This window comes from Salvelinus fontinalis, chromosome 3 (genome assembly GCF_029448725.1).
Source record: "Salvelinus fontinalis isolate EN_2023a chromosome 3, ASM2944872v1, whole genome shotgun sequence".
Classification (NCBI taxonomy): domain Eukaryota; kingdom Metazoa; phylum Chordata; class Actinopteri; order Salmoniformes; family Salmonidae; genus Salvelinus; species Salvelinus fontinalis.
Window position 1 is genome coordinate 42781485 of NC_074667.1, and position 14412 is coordinate 42795896.

Below are 14412 nucleotides of genomic sequence, written 5' to 3' on the forward strand. Positions count from 1 at the left end.
AGCTCATCAGTAAGCTAAGGACCCTTCAACTAAATGTAACGGATGTGAAATGGCTAGCTAGTTAGCGGGTGCGCGCTAGTAGCATTTCAATCAGTTACGTCACTTGCTCTGAGACATTAAGTAGGGTTGCCCCTTGCTCTGCAAGGGCCGTGGCCTTTGTGGAGCGATGGGTAACGATGCTTCGTGGGCGACCGTTGTTGATGTGTGCAGAGGGTCCCTGGTTCGCGCCCGTTTCGGGGCGAGGGGACGACGTAAAGTTATACTGTTACATTGGTGCCGTGACCCGGATCACTGGTTGCTGTGGAAAAGGAGGAGGTCGAAAGTGGGGTGAGTGTAACGGATGTGAAATGGCTAGCTAGTTAGCGGGTGCGCGCTAGTAGCATTTCAATCAGTTACGTCACTTGCTCTGAGACATTAAGTAGGGTTGCCCCTTGCTCTGCAAGGGCCGCGGCTTTTGTGGAGCGATGGGTAACGATGCTTCGTGGGTGACTGTTGTTGATGTGTGCAGAGGGTCCCTGGTTCGCGCCCGTGTCGGGGCGAGGGGACGACGTAAAGTTATACTGTTACATAAACACCTCCCTCTGCAACTGGATCCTGTACTTCCTGAAGGGCCACCCCCGGGTGATAAGGGTAAGTAACAACACATCTGCCACGCTGATCCTCAACACGGTTGCCCCTCAGGGGTGCGTGCTCAGTCTCCTCCTGTACTCCCTGGTCACCCACGACTGCGTGGCCAAGCACGACTCCAACACCATCATTAAGTTTTCCGACGACACAACAGGTAGGCCTGATCACAGACAACGATGAGGCAGCCTATTGGGAGGAGGTCAGAGACCTGGCAGTGCGATGCAAGGACAACAACCTCTCCCTCAACATGATCAAGACAAAGTAGATGATCGTGGACTACAATAAAAGGAGGGCCGAGCATGCCCCCATTCTAATCGACAGGACTGTAGTGGAGCAGATTGAGAGTTTCAAGTTCCTTGGTGTCCACATTACCAACAAACTATCATGGTCCAAACATACCAAGACAGTCGTTAAAATGGCACGACAACACCTATTCCCCCTCAGGAGACTGAAAAGATTTGTCATGGGTCCTCAGATCCTCAAAACGTTATACAGTTGCACCATCGAGATCATCCTGGCTGGTTGCATCACCGCCTGGTATGGCAACTGCTCGGCCTCTGACTGCAAGGCACTACAGAGGGTAATGCATACGGCCCAGCACATCACTGGGGCCAAGCTTCCTGCCATCCAGGACCTCTATACCAGATGGTGTCAGAAGAAGGTCCTAAAAATTGCCAAAGACTCCAGCCACCCCAGTCATAGACTGTTATTTCTGCTATTGCACGGCAAGCACCAAGTCTAGGTCCAAAAGGCATCTTCACAGCTTCTACCCCCCAGCCATAAGATTCCTGAACAGCTAACCAAATGGCTACCCGGAATTCCCCAGAGCAGCTGTATGGGCCCCTTAATTTTTCAATCTTTACCAATGACATGCCACTGGCTTTGAGAAAAGCTTATGTGTCTATGTATGCGGATGACTCAACAGTATACATATCAGCTACTACAGCAACTGAAATGACTGCAACACTTAACAAAGAGCTGCAGTTAGTTTCAGAATGGGTGGCAAGGAATAAGTTACTCCTAAATATTTAAAAAACTAAAAGCCTTGTATTTGGGACAAATCATTCACTAATCCTGAACCTCAACTAAATCGTCTAATAAATCATGTGGAGATTGAGCAAGTTGAGGTGACTAAATTGCTTGGAGTAACCCTGGATTGGTATTGTCAAAACATGTTGATACAACAGTAGCTAAGTTGGGGAGAAGCCTGTCCATAATAAAGCACTGCTCTGCATCCTTAACAGCACTTTCAACAAGGCAGGTCCTACAGGCCCTAGTTTTGTCGCACCTGGACTACTGTTCATTTGTGTGGTCAGGTGACACAAAAATTGGCTCAGAACAGAGCAGCACGGCTGGCCCTTAAATGTACACAGAGAGCTAACATTAATAATATGCATGTAAATCTCTCATGGCTCAAAGTGGAGGAGAGATGGACATCATCGCTACTTGTTTTTATAAGAAGTGTTGACAAGCTGAATGCACTGAGCTGTCTGTTTAAACTACTAGCACACAGCTCAGACACCTATGCATACCCCACAAGACATGCCACCAATGGTCTCTTAACAATCCTCAAATTAAGAACAGACTATGGGAGGCTCACAGTACTACATAGAGCCATGGCTACATGGAACTCTATTCCACATCAGGTAACTGATGCAAGCAGTAGCATCAGATTTGAAAATCAGATACAATTACGCACACTCTACACACACATACATGGATTTTGTATTGTAGATATGTGGTATTATAGTATTGGCCTGAGGGAACACACTTAATGTGTTGTGAAAAGTGTTGTGAAATGTAATGTAATATTTACAATTATATGTACTGTAAGTATGTTAATGTTGCTGGACCCCAGGAAGAGTATCAGCTAATGGGGATCCTAATAAATACAAATACAAAATATAAACCAAGTATCTTTCTGCATGTCTAAGCATACCTCTTGAGCTGTCTGTATCCTCCTGACTGGTGTAAATAGGCCAATGCTTCTCTTCTCTGCATCTCTGCTAAAATCTGGGCAAAGGAGTCAAAGGAATGTAAGTCTTACTCAGTATATTTAGTAATTCTTTGCTTTTCTAGCAACTTTGCCAGCAGCCATGCCAGCTAATATAGTTAGACAAGCTACTCTAACTTGATTGATAGCCTGAAATGGCTTAGTAGCTATTTATGAGGTTGGGAAATTGGAACCTATATACCTGGCTATGGCTAAAGCCAACTTCATCAAATTGCTAGGTGGCTAGTATTACAGAGAAAAACAACATGTTTGTTTTATTTACTAATCAAGACTGAATCAATAAGCTACATAGCTTGATCAAATGAATTTACAAACATAGCTCCTGTGAGTCCTGCCCATCACCGGGAGCTAAAATCAAATCAAACACTGTGTGTGTCACTCACTCTACACTCTCTCTCCTCCTCCACTGACAATACTGTCTGCATGCACTAGAGCCCTCAAACTCAACTCTGTACCTCGAAGCCAGTTCCACTGCATTTTTTAATTGTTCCCCTCTAATAAGGGACTGATTTAGACCTGGGACACCTGGTGGGTGCAATTAATTATCAGGTAGAAGGGAAAACTTGCAGGTTACGGGACCTCGTAGGGTAAGAGTTGAGTACCCCTGCACTAGAGTATCTATCATCCTGCATAGCATAGCTTTGCTCCGTGGTGCACCTTGGAAGGAACCATTTACTAGGGAGAATAAGAGGCGCGTACTCTTTGCCTGGTCCAGCCGGTGTGCCCCCTCCACAAAATACAGTTGACAGATTATTTTATAAATAATTATGAAAAAACATGGGCATAAAAATGAAGATGAAAAATGTATTTGACATAAAAATGTACATATAATAATCTAAGGGCCCTTGTGCCCCCTATGAGCATGACGCCTCTGTGGACACACACATCTCTCTGTTTATTTATCTGTCTGTCAAAGCCAAGATTCTGCTCACCTGGAGTCCCAGATCTGAATCAATGTCTGAAAAGAGAGGAAGAATGAAAAACGGATCTCAAGGCCCAGATTGGAGAAAGGGCCTCAATATCAGACCTGTTCCTAGTGGAGCAGTGACATCTCCTGGCTGAACTACATACTGCAGATCTATCTTTTTACTGTGGAAAGACTGGCCTTCAACGTCACATAATCACCTTACCGATCAATACAACTCATATGTGAACAAATCATCCAACAAAAAACAGTAGATTACAGAGGTGAATTTGAAATGATGAAATATGCAGTCAGACAATGCTATTCACAGGTGGGTCATTTCACCAATTAGATGCCTTTTGAGCAGTGTAACCAATTTTTTTTAATAACATTTCTTATTTCACCTAATTGTAACAGTCTGTCATAAAGAGCACATGTTCAACTTAATAAAAATAAAAAATCCCATCTCAAGAGGTTCAATTTAAAAAAGGACTGTAGTAAGTGCCTATTAAATGCCAAATAAAGTAACAGGGTTGACCGTAACAGGGTTGACCGTAACAGTGTTGACGATTTCATCAAAAAATCGGCCACAAATCCCCATGTGACAGGGGGAATGGAAGCTTGTTTCATACAACAGAGAGAGGCAAATGAATGCAAGCTCACTAATCACATTAAATAAATCATAATCTTCAGAAATTACTTTGCCAAAGTAACAAAATAACAAGGGAGTTACAATGATGGTGGAAACTTGGGGTGTGTTGGTTTAAAATCTTCACAGAAGTCACAGAGATTACACAGAGGGACATTTCCAAATGCTGAATGTTGCCACTTAAGCAAGTCTTTATGAATGATATATATTAAAGGGCCCTTCATTTAATATACCAGGCTTTTAAAATGCAATATTTGTGCACAATCTCTACTTAAAATATCAAAAGAGCGTAAAAGGCACTTATTTCGTGGAACGACCCAGGTATAGTGATAAGAACACTTGTCCACTGACTCCATCTGGCATGGGAGTAATATATCAGTGTGCAGCTCCCAGATGTCTAGACGCATCCTATTGAGTTGTGTGTCTCTTTGAGCGGCTCGTATCAAAGACTCTGCGTATCCCGTCACTTCTTAGTCTTACACGTTTATCTCTTCCTGAGATCCATTCTCCCTCAAAACTACTGAGAAAAAGCGGGCAGTCACTGCAGTTCTGGGCGGACGGAGGCTCAGATCACTGACAAGGGTTTTAATGGTTTTTGGTTTGAGATAAGGGATGTCCAATAAAAAGGCAGGCTTATCACTGTACCACAGAGTTGGATCCCAGTCATCACAGCCACAGCCTCTAATCCAAGCCGGAGAAATAGTCAGAGATAGGGTTGATCCCTTTGTCTTACAGAAACCTACACACTCCCATCACTTACCAAAACAAGGACAATGTAGACCTACAACAGCTGACACTAAGGGGATTGAAAAGAGATTATGTTTTTACTGTTTATTCTTTCAGAGACACTGAAAACACTCTAAGGGTTTAAATCTCTAAAATGTAACACTGATCTTTATTTTGTTTCATATTACATTTTTCAGAACACAATATCTACTATATCTTTGTTTTTGCTTGCTAGACTTACAATGTGTAGAACGCTCTGAATAATTCCATGCTCTTATGTTACTGCTATGTGTTCTGTTCCTCATTGGGAATGTTTGGTTTTTCCTTCTGGCTTTCATCCTTTTTCTGTGAAACGCTGTGTGTTCTCTATTCTTCAATTCGCTGTTCTGTTTGTTCAGATAACGAGCACACAGCCACTCACATCCTGCCTACAGAGATACACTGAGGGATTTTATTCTGAGACTACTACGTGTGTCCCAGTTTTAGCGATATGGCCTATTTGTGTACAGCAATCTCTCACTGCAACATCTCGCCCCACTGCTTGGGTTATTTTAAATAATGCATGTGTTGGTTCCCTGGAGTGTTTTTATCAGCACGCACATGTGTCGTGTGTTTGTGTGACGCGTTGCCGTGGGAGGCCAACTCTCGCTACACTAATTTGTCAGCTCTGTGGGTTGCATATCTGTTTGTGTGTGTGTACGTGTGCGTGTGTGCACAAGTGTGTGTAGATGTTTGTGTAAACAGTACATTTTAATAAGTTGAAGTAAATTAATGCTTGTTGGATACTCTCTGAACTGTCCCATGATGCACTGCTGCTCCCGTCTTTCCCCTACCTGTCACTTCTCCATTCTCCCCCTCCTAGCTGGCTGTCTCCTGTCACCTATCCAGGGAGCTGCCATCTGTCCCTGTCTATCTGTCTGTCTGTCTGCCATCAACATCTGAATGCCCTCTCCCCTGGGACTGAGCCACCTCTGGCTGCCTGTGAATGAGCAGAATGGCAGCCAACAGATACAGGGTAGAAAATCCTCACTTGGTCCACAGACTAGAATCCCCATGCAGATTACAGTTACTTACTGATGGGCTAAAGGCATTTAAAGGCCTTATCTGACATGTTTTCACTTGCTTTCATCTCCACCTTCATTGTCTTGGACCAGGCATTCTGCAGCTACTATAATCTTTTACCCCCATTCATATCGCCATGAACCCTCAAAACACTCCTTTGAAAAACAACTCCCCCTCCTTAATGAACAAATTACCATACAAAAGCCTGGTACCACCCAAGACGTCACTACACTGCATCTCATCACAGGCTTGAGATTGCCAAGCCTTTCTGATTCCACTTTGTTCGGCTCCATGATCAAAGCGGAACAGGGCAGACAGTTAGCGAGACGCCCCCAGACATAGAGACCTGCCTGGGGCACACTCTGTTCTGTGCATGGGTAATGTGTTATTTGGTTCTCTACTCTGCAGTGTGTGTGTGTGTGTGTGTGTGTGTGTGTGTGTGTGTGTGTGTGTGTGTGTGTGTGTGTGTGTGTGTGTGCGTGCGTGCGTGCGTGCGTACGTGTGTGCGTGCGTGTGTGTGTGTGGAGGGGGGGCTGAGAGTAATGCTCTACTTTCCTTCTCCTCAGTTAAGCTCGAAAAAAAAACACACAGGTGGATCTCAGTTTAGAAACACACAGATTGAGTTGCTATAAAAATAACCATATCATGACATTTGATTCTTGGCCAGTAAATTAACCCTCATTGAGTCATGCAAGACTGCCATCAGCATTGATGCCTAGACAGCAATGGGATTGAATGGGGTCCTGTTAGCATGCTAAAGTCAAGTGTAATTGCATCAAGTGTAATTGGGTGAATCATCCCTCTCACTGAGAGATGTGTGTGTGGGCGATACTGTAGTTATTCACTCCACAGGAGTTCTACTCTCCAGGCCTCAGTTCTGGCCGATAGATGAAAGAGAGTGTTGTTTTGACTACCCAATGATGTTGCCTCCCACCATTGATCCACAACACTAAGTGTCAGAGGTCCCACCCAGACACAACCACCTCCTAGGCACTTTATGTTGATCTGAAACAATTTGATAGCTATATGGTAGTTGCTCTATCTTGCCCTCCAGAATCTACAATGTACCTTTGGGCTATGGGCTATGGGCTATTTCTGGATGGGGCCTCTCACTCTCATCACGGTGGATGACAGTGTGTGTGTGTGTGTGTGTGTGTGTGTGTGTGTGTGTGTGTGTGTGTGTGTGTGTGTGTGTGTGTGTGTGTGTGTGTGTGTGTGTGTGTGTGTGTGTGTGTGTGTGTGTGTGTGTGTGTGTGTGTGTGTGTGTGTGTGTGTGTGTGTGTGTGTGTGTGTGTCAGTGGCGGTAGGTGCCGTTCAAGATTAGTGATGACATTTTTTTTGTGTGAGCATGGCCTCACAGTATTTCTATCACAGCATATTGGATGACTGTCATTCATATTCCATTAGCCCAGCTTAATGTATACAACATCGATAGGTTTAAGCTACAACATGATACTCGAGTTTGCCCTATACCCATCGTAAGGTTGCAAGTTGATCTGATCACCCGCACACGCAGTTCACTTTCATACCAGCCACATACAGCTTCAGCCTTGTTCTAAAATTATTTTTTTCCTTCTTCAATCTACACACAATACCCCATAATAACAAAGCAAAAACAGGTTTTTAGAAATTTGTGCAAATGTATAAAAAAACTAAAAACAGCAATAACTTATTTACATAAGTATTCAGATCCTTTGCTTTGAGACTCGAAATTGTGCTCAGGTGCATCCTGTTTCCTTTGATCATCCTTGAGATGTTTCTACAACTTGATTGAGGTCCACCTGTGATAAATTCCATTGATTGGACATGATTTGGAAAAGCACACACCTGTCTATATATGACCCCACACTTGACAATGCATGTCTGAGCTAAAACCAAGCAATGAGGTCAAAGGATTTGTCCGTAGCGACAAAAGACAGGATTGTGTCGAGGCACAGATCTATGGAAGGTTACCAAAAAATGTCTGCAGCATTGAAGGTCCCCAAAAACACAGTGGCCTCCATCATTCTTAAATGGAAGAAGTTTGGTACCACCAACACTCTTCCTAGAGCTGGTCAACCGGGCAAACTGAGCAATCGAGGGGAGAAGGGCCTTGGTCCGGGAGGTGACCAGGAACCCGATGGTCACTCTGACAGAGGTACAGAGTTCCTCTGTGGAGATGGGAGAACCTTCCAGAAGGACAACCATCTCTGCAGCACTCCACCAATCAAGCCTTTGGTAGAGTGGCCAGACGGAAGCCACTACTCAGTAAAAGGCACATGACAGCCCACTTGGAGCTTGCCAAAAGGCAGCTAAAGGACTCTCAGACCATGAGAAACAAGATTATCTTGTCTGATGAAACCAAGATTGAACTATTTGGCCTGAATGCCAAGAGTCACATCTGGAGGAAACCTGGCACCATCCCTACGGTGAAGCATGGTGGTGGCAGCATCATGCCTTGGGGATGTTTTTCAGGGACTGGGAGACTTGTCATTATCGAGGAAAAATGAATGGAGCAAAGTACAGAGAGATCCTTGATGAAAACCTGCTCCATAGCACTCAATACCTCAGACTGGGGCGAACGTTCACCTTCCAATAGGACAACGACTTCAAGCACACAGCCAAGACAACGCAGGAGTTGCTTCGGCACAAGTCTCTGAATGTCCCAGCCAGAGCCCGGACTTGAACCCAATCAAACATCTCTGGAGAGACCTGAAAATAGCTGTGTACCGACGCTCCACATCCAACCGGACAGAGCTTGAGATGATCTGCATTGAAGAATGGGAGAAACTCCCCAAATACAAGTGTGCTAAGCGTCATACCCAAGAAGACTTGAGGCAGTAATCACTGCCAAACGTGCTTCAACAAAGTACTGAGTAAAGGGTCTGAATACTTATGTAGGGTTCATTATAGGGTTATGTGTGTAGATTTATGAGGGAGAAAACTATTTAATACATTTTAGAATAAGGCTGTAATGTAACAAAATGTGGAAAAAGTCAAGGGGTCTGAATACTTTCTGAATGCACTGTACGCACATATCCCAACCAGAAGCCATGGATTACAGGCAACATCCGCACTGACCTAAAGGCTAGAGCTGCCTCTTTCAAGGAACGGTACACTAATCCGGAAGCTTCTAAGAAATCCTGCTACGAACTCAGACGAGCCATCAAACATGCAAAGTGTCAGTACAGGATTGAGATCAAATACTACTAAACCCGGCTCTGATGCTCGTTGGATGTGGCAGGGCTTGAAAACTATCACGGATTACAAAGGGAAACCCAGCTGCGAGCTGCCCAGTGACGCGAGCCTACCAGACGAGCTAAATGCCTTCTACGCTCGCTTCGAGGCAATCATCACTGAACCATGCATGAGAGCACCAGCTGCTCCAGACGACTGTGTGATCTCACTTTCTGTAGGCAATGTGAGTAAGGCCTTAAATTAGGTTAACATTCACAAGGCCGCAGGGGCCAGATGGATTACCAGGACAGGTACTCAAAGCATGCCCTGATGAACCTTTCCCTGACCCTGTTTGTAATACTTACATGTTTCAAGCAGACCACCATATTCCCTGTGCGCCAAGGTAACCTGTCTAAATTACTATCGCCCCATAGCACTCACATCTGTAGTCACGGAATGCTTTGAAAGGTGCGTCATGGCTCGTATCTACACCTCATTCCAGACACCCTGGACCCACTCCAATTCGTGTACCGCTCCAACAGATCCACAGATGACACAATCTCTATTGCACTCCACACTGCCCTCTCCCACCTGGATAAGAAGAACAGCTATGTGAGAATGTTGTTCATTGACTACAGCTCAACGTCCAACACCATAGTGCCCTCCAAGCTCATCAATAAGCCCAGGACCCTGGGACTGAACATCTGCCTCTGCAACTGGATCCTGGACTTCCTTACGGTCTACCCCGTAAGTTCTCTGACGACACAATGGTGGTAGGCCTGATCATCAACGACAATGAGACAGCCTATAGGGAGGAGATCAGTAACCTGGGAATGTGGTGCCAGCACAGCAACCTCTCCCTCAACTTCAGCAAGACAAAGGAGCATGATTGTGGACTCCAGGAAATGTGAGCTGAGCACGCTGAGCACGCCCCCCTCCTCTGTGACGGGGCTGTAGTGGAGTGGGTTGAGAGCTTTAAGTTCTTCTGTGTCTACATCACTAAGGAATTAAGTGAAGAAAGCGTGACAACGTTTCTTCTCCCTCAGGAGTCTGAAAGGTTTTGGCATGGGCCCTCAGATCCTCAAAAAGTTTGACTGCTGCACCATTGAGAGCATCTTGACGGGCTGCATCACCGCTTGGTATGGACACTGCTTGGCATCCGACCACAAGGCGCTACAAAGGGTAGTGCGAATTGACCAGTACATCACTGGGGCCAAAATCTCTGCCATCCAGGACCAATGCACCAAGTCTGGAACTCACAGGACCCTGAACAGTTCTACCGCCAAGTCATAAGACTGCTAAATAGTTAAACAAACAACTACCCGGACAATCTGCATTGACTCCCTTTGCCCTAACTCTTTTGACTCATCACATACACTGCTGCTACTGCTTATTATCTATCCTGTTCCCTAGTTTACCCCTACCTATATGTACAAATCTATCTCCATTACCTCGTACACTCTGCACATTGACTCTGTATTGGTACCCTGTGTATATAGCCAAGTTATCGTTACTCATTGTGCATTTATTCCTTGTGTTATTATCTTTCTATTATTTGTATATTCCTCTTTGCTGTGTTGGGAAGGGCCCATAAGTCAGCATCTCACTGTTAGTCTACACCTGTTGTTTACGAAGCATGTGACAAAAAATAAATAAAATTGATTTAGTGTCACCATATTAACGTTACAGTCAACAAACTAGAACTAATGAGACACACAATCAAATATATGTGTACAATCACGCAGTACAGTGTACAGCAAGAAGTTTAGCAGTTACACCGGTGGGCCCTGGAGCCAATACATTAATAAAACCGAAAGCTTACCTTGACTTCGAATAGTTGCAGTGTTGGATAGCCTTAGCCAGCTAGCTAACATAAATATTATTCCTCTCTGTTTGAGTCAGGTTGTTGAGTATACTAAATGAGCTGCATTAGCTAACTAAGTAAGTGAAAGGTAAACTAAGACAAAAAATATGCGAAATATAGATAGCTCTCTCTCTCTCTGCTGCGTCTTGTTTTTTAAAGAAATGTATTTGTTCAAAACTGTTGCCTTTCTCTCTTTGAGTCAACTACTCACCACACTTTATGCACTGCACTGCAGTGCTTGCTAGCTAGCTGTAGCTTATGCTTTCAGTACTAGATATAATTTTCTAATCCTTTGATTGGATTGGACAAGATGTTGGTTCATACTGCAAGAGCTCTGATTGTTTTGACAACGTCCTCTGGAAGTTATCAAATTACTGTGTAAATCTATGGAAGGGGGTCAGAAGAACCACGAGCCTCCTAGGTTTAGTATTGAAGTCAATGTATGGAAAATAGCTGTCTTCCAGCTACACCATGGAGCTACCCTAGAGGGTGCTGTTGAGGCTACTGTAAACTTCATTGCAAAACAGTACATTTGAATCAGTTATTTAGTGACTTCCTCCTCTGAGGAGCCTCCACTGGTGTGTGTGTGTGTGTGGTGTGTGTGTGTGTGTGTGTGTGTGTGTGCGTGCGTGCGTGCGTGCGTGCGTGTGTGTGTGTGTGCGAGGAGGCAGGAATAAAGATAGAGTGAGGAATAGTACCATTAGCAGGTTAGGTCCCATGCGGCCCTCCAGATAGCAGAGCAGACAGAATGAGTCCACTGGTTTAACTGTGAGTATGTAGGACACACTGTTCCATCATACATAACTGGAGGAAGAGAGAGAAACAAGGAGAGAGAAACAGAGAGAAACAGAGAGAAAGAGAGAGAGAGAGAGAGAGTTAGAGAGAGAGAGAGAGAGAGAGAGAGAGAGAGACTCAACATGTTGTAATTACTTGAGTTGAGTAATTAAGTACAGATTAACAGAAGTGTAATTATGAGGAAAGCTTTGAGCTTCATGATGTAGGCCTGCTGTAAAGTTGAGAGGCATTCCAGATCAAGAAAATGGCGTCTTGTTACGCATCCACATCGCTCTAGCCAACTAACGTTTCTTCTCCATGATGAATGTATGTAGCCATAGATCAGCAGACAAAAAAGGAAAATGTGCTTACAGAGTACATTATGATACAAATAACGAGTTAAATCAATGGCACTGAACTGATGCACAGAAATTGACAGAAAAAGTTGACAGTTAAACAGATAACAAAAACAAAAGGAATGTTGGCTATGAGATTGAATTGAATCATTCCAGTAGGCCCTACTGGCATGTCCTGAGTTGCCTTTGAGGGGGGAAACATTCAATTCTCAATGTTTATTATGAGAATAAACATCAAACAGAGCTATTTACAATGGTGACCTGTCATTCAAGGCAGTTTGGTCAGAGCCCCACCTGTTTTGAGCCCCACCTGTTTAGCAATAAAAAAAATATATATATAAAAAAAATATATATATATATATATATATATATATATATATATATATATATATATATATATATTTTTTTTTTTATATATATTTTATATATATATATATATATATATATATATATATATATATATATATATATATATATATATATATATATATATATATATATATATATATATATATACACACAGTACCAATCAAAGGTTTGCACTCACCTACTCATTCCAGGGATTTTCTTTCTTTTTGCTAATTTTTACATTGTAGAACACTGCACAGGAAATCCAAAAATATTGAATTGGTAGTAGCAGCAGCAGAGAGAATTTTCAGAGATTTTAATGCAGAAAAACTACAAGGGGTTTTGAGAGAAGGGATTCTAGCCTCCCAGGCCGATGGCCTGGTGAAAGATCTGTTGGGGCCAAGTAGTGTTATGGATAGTAATATATGTACAAAGTACCAGTCAAAAGTTTGGACACACCTACTCATTCAAGGGTTTTCCTGTTTTAGTTTTTTTACTAATTTCTACATTGTAGAATAATAGTGAAGACATAAAAACTATGAAATAACACATATGGAATCATGTAGTTACCAAAAAAGTGTTAAACAAATCAAAATATATTTGATATTTGAGAGTCTTCAAAGTAGCTACCCTTTGCCTTGATGACAGCGTTGCACATTCTTGGCATTCTCTCAACCAGCTTCATGATGTAGTCACCTGGAATGAATTTCAATTAAAAGGTGTGCCTTGTTAAAAGTTCATTTGTGTCTTTCCTTCTTTCCTTCTTGAACCAATCAATTGTGTTGTGACAAGGTAGGGGTGGTATACAGAAGATAGCCCGAAAGACCACATCCATATTATGGCAAGAACAGCTCAAATAAGCAAAGAGAAACAAAAGTCCATCCTTACATTAAGACATGAAGGTCAGTCAATCCGGAAATTTCAAAAACGTTGAACGTTTCTTCAAGTGCAGTCACAAAATCCATCAAGCTCTATGATGAAACTGGCACTAATAAGGACCGCCACAGGAAAGGAAGACCCAGAGTTACCTCTGCTGCAGATAATAAGTTCATTAGAGTTACCAGACTCAGAAATGTAACGGATACATCTCAACATCAACTGTTCAGAGGAGACTGCATGAATCAGGCCTTCATCGTCGAATTGCTGCAAAGAAACCACTACTAAAGGACACCAATAAGAAGTAGAGACTTGCTTGGGCCAAGAAACACAAGCAATGGACATTAGACCGGTGGATATCTGTCCTTTGGTCAAATGAGTCCAAATTTGAGATTTTTGTTTCCAACCTCGGTGTCTTCATGAGACGCAGAGTAGGTGAACAGATGATCTCCACATGTGTGGTTTCCACCATGAAGCATGGAGGAGGAGGTGTGATGGTGTGGGGGGTGCTTTGCTGGTGATACTGATGGTGATTTATTTCAAATTCAAGGCACACTTAACCAGCATGGCTACCACAGCATTCTGCAGCGATACACCATCCCATCTGGTTTGGGCTTTATGGGACTATCATTTGTTTTTCAACAGGACAATGACCCAACACACCTCCAGGCTGTGTATGGGCTATTTGACCAAGACAGAGAGGGATGGAGTGCTGCACAAGATGACCTGGCCTCCACAATCACCCAACCTCAACCCAATTGAGATGGTTTGGAATGAGTTGGACCGCGGAGTGAAGGAAAAGCAGCCAACAAGTGCTCAGCATATGTAGGAACTCTTTCAAGACTGTTGGAAAAGCATTTCAGGTGAAGCTGGTTGACAGAATGCCAAGAGTGTGCAAAGTTGTCATCAATGCAAAGGGTGGCAACTTTGAAGAATCTAAAATATATTTTGATTTGTTTGACTCTTTTTTGGTTACTACATGATTCCATATGTGTTATTTTATAGTTTTGATGTCTTCAGTATTATTCTACAATGTAGAAAATAGTTTAAAAAAAT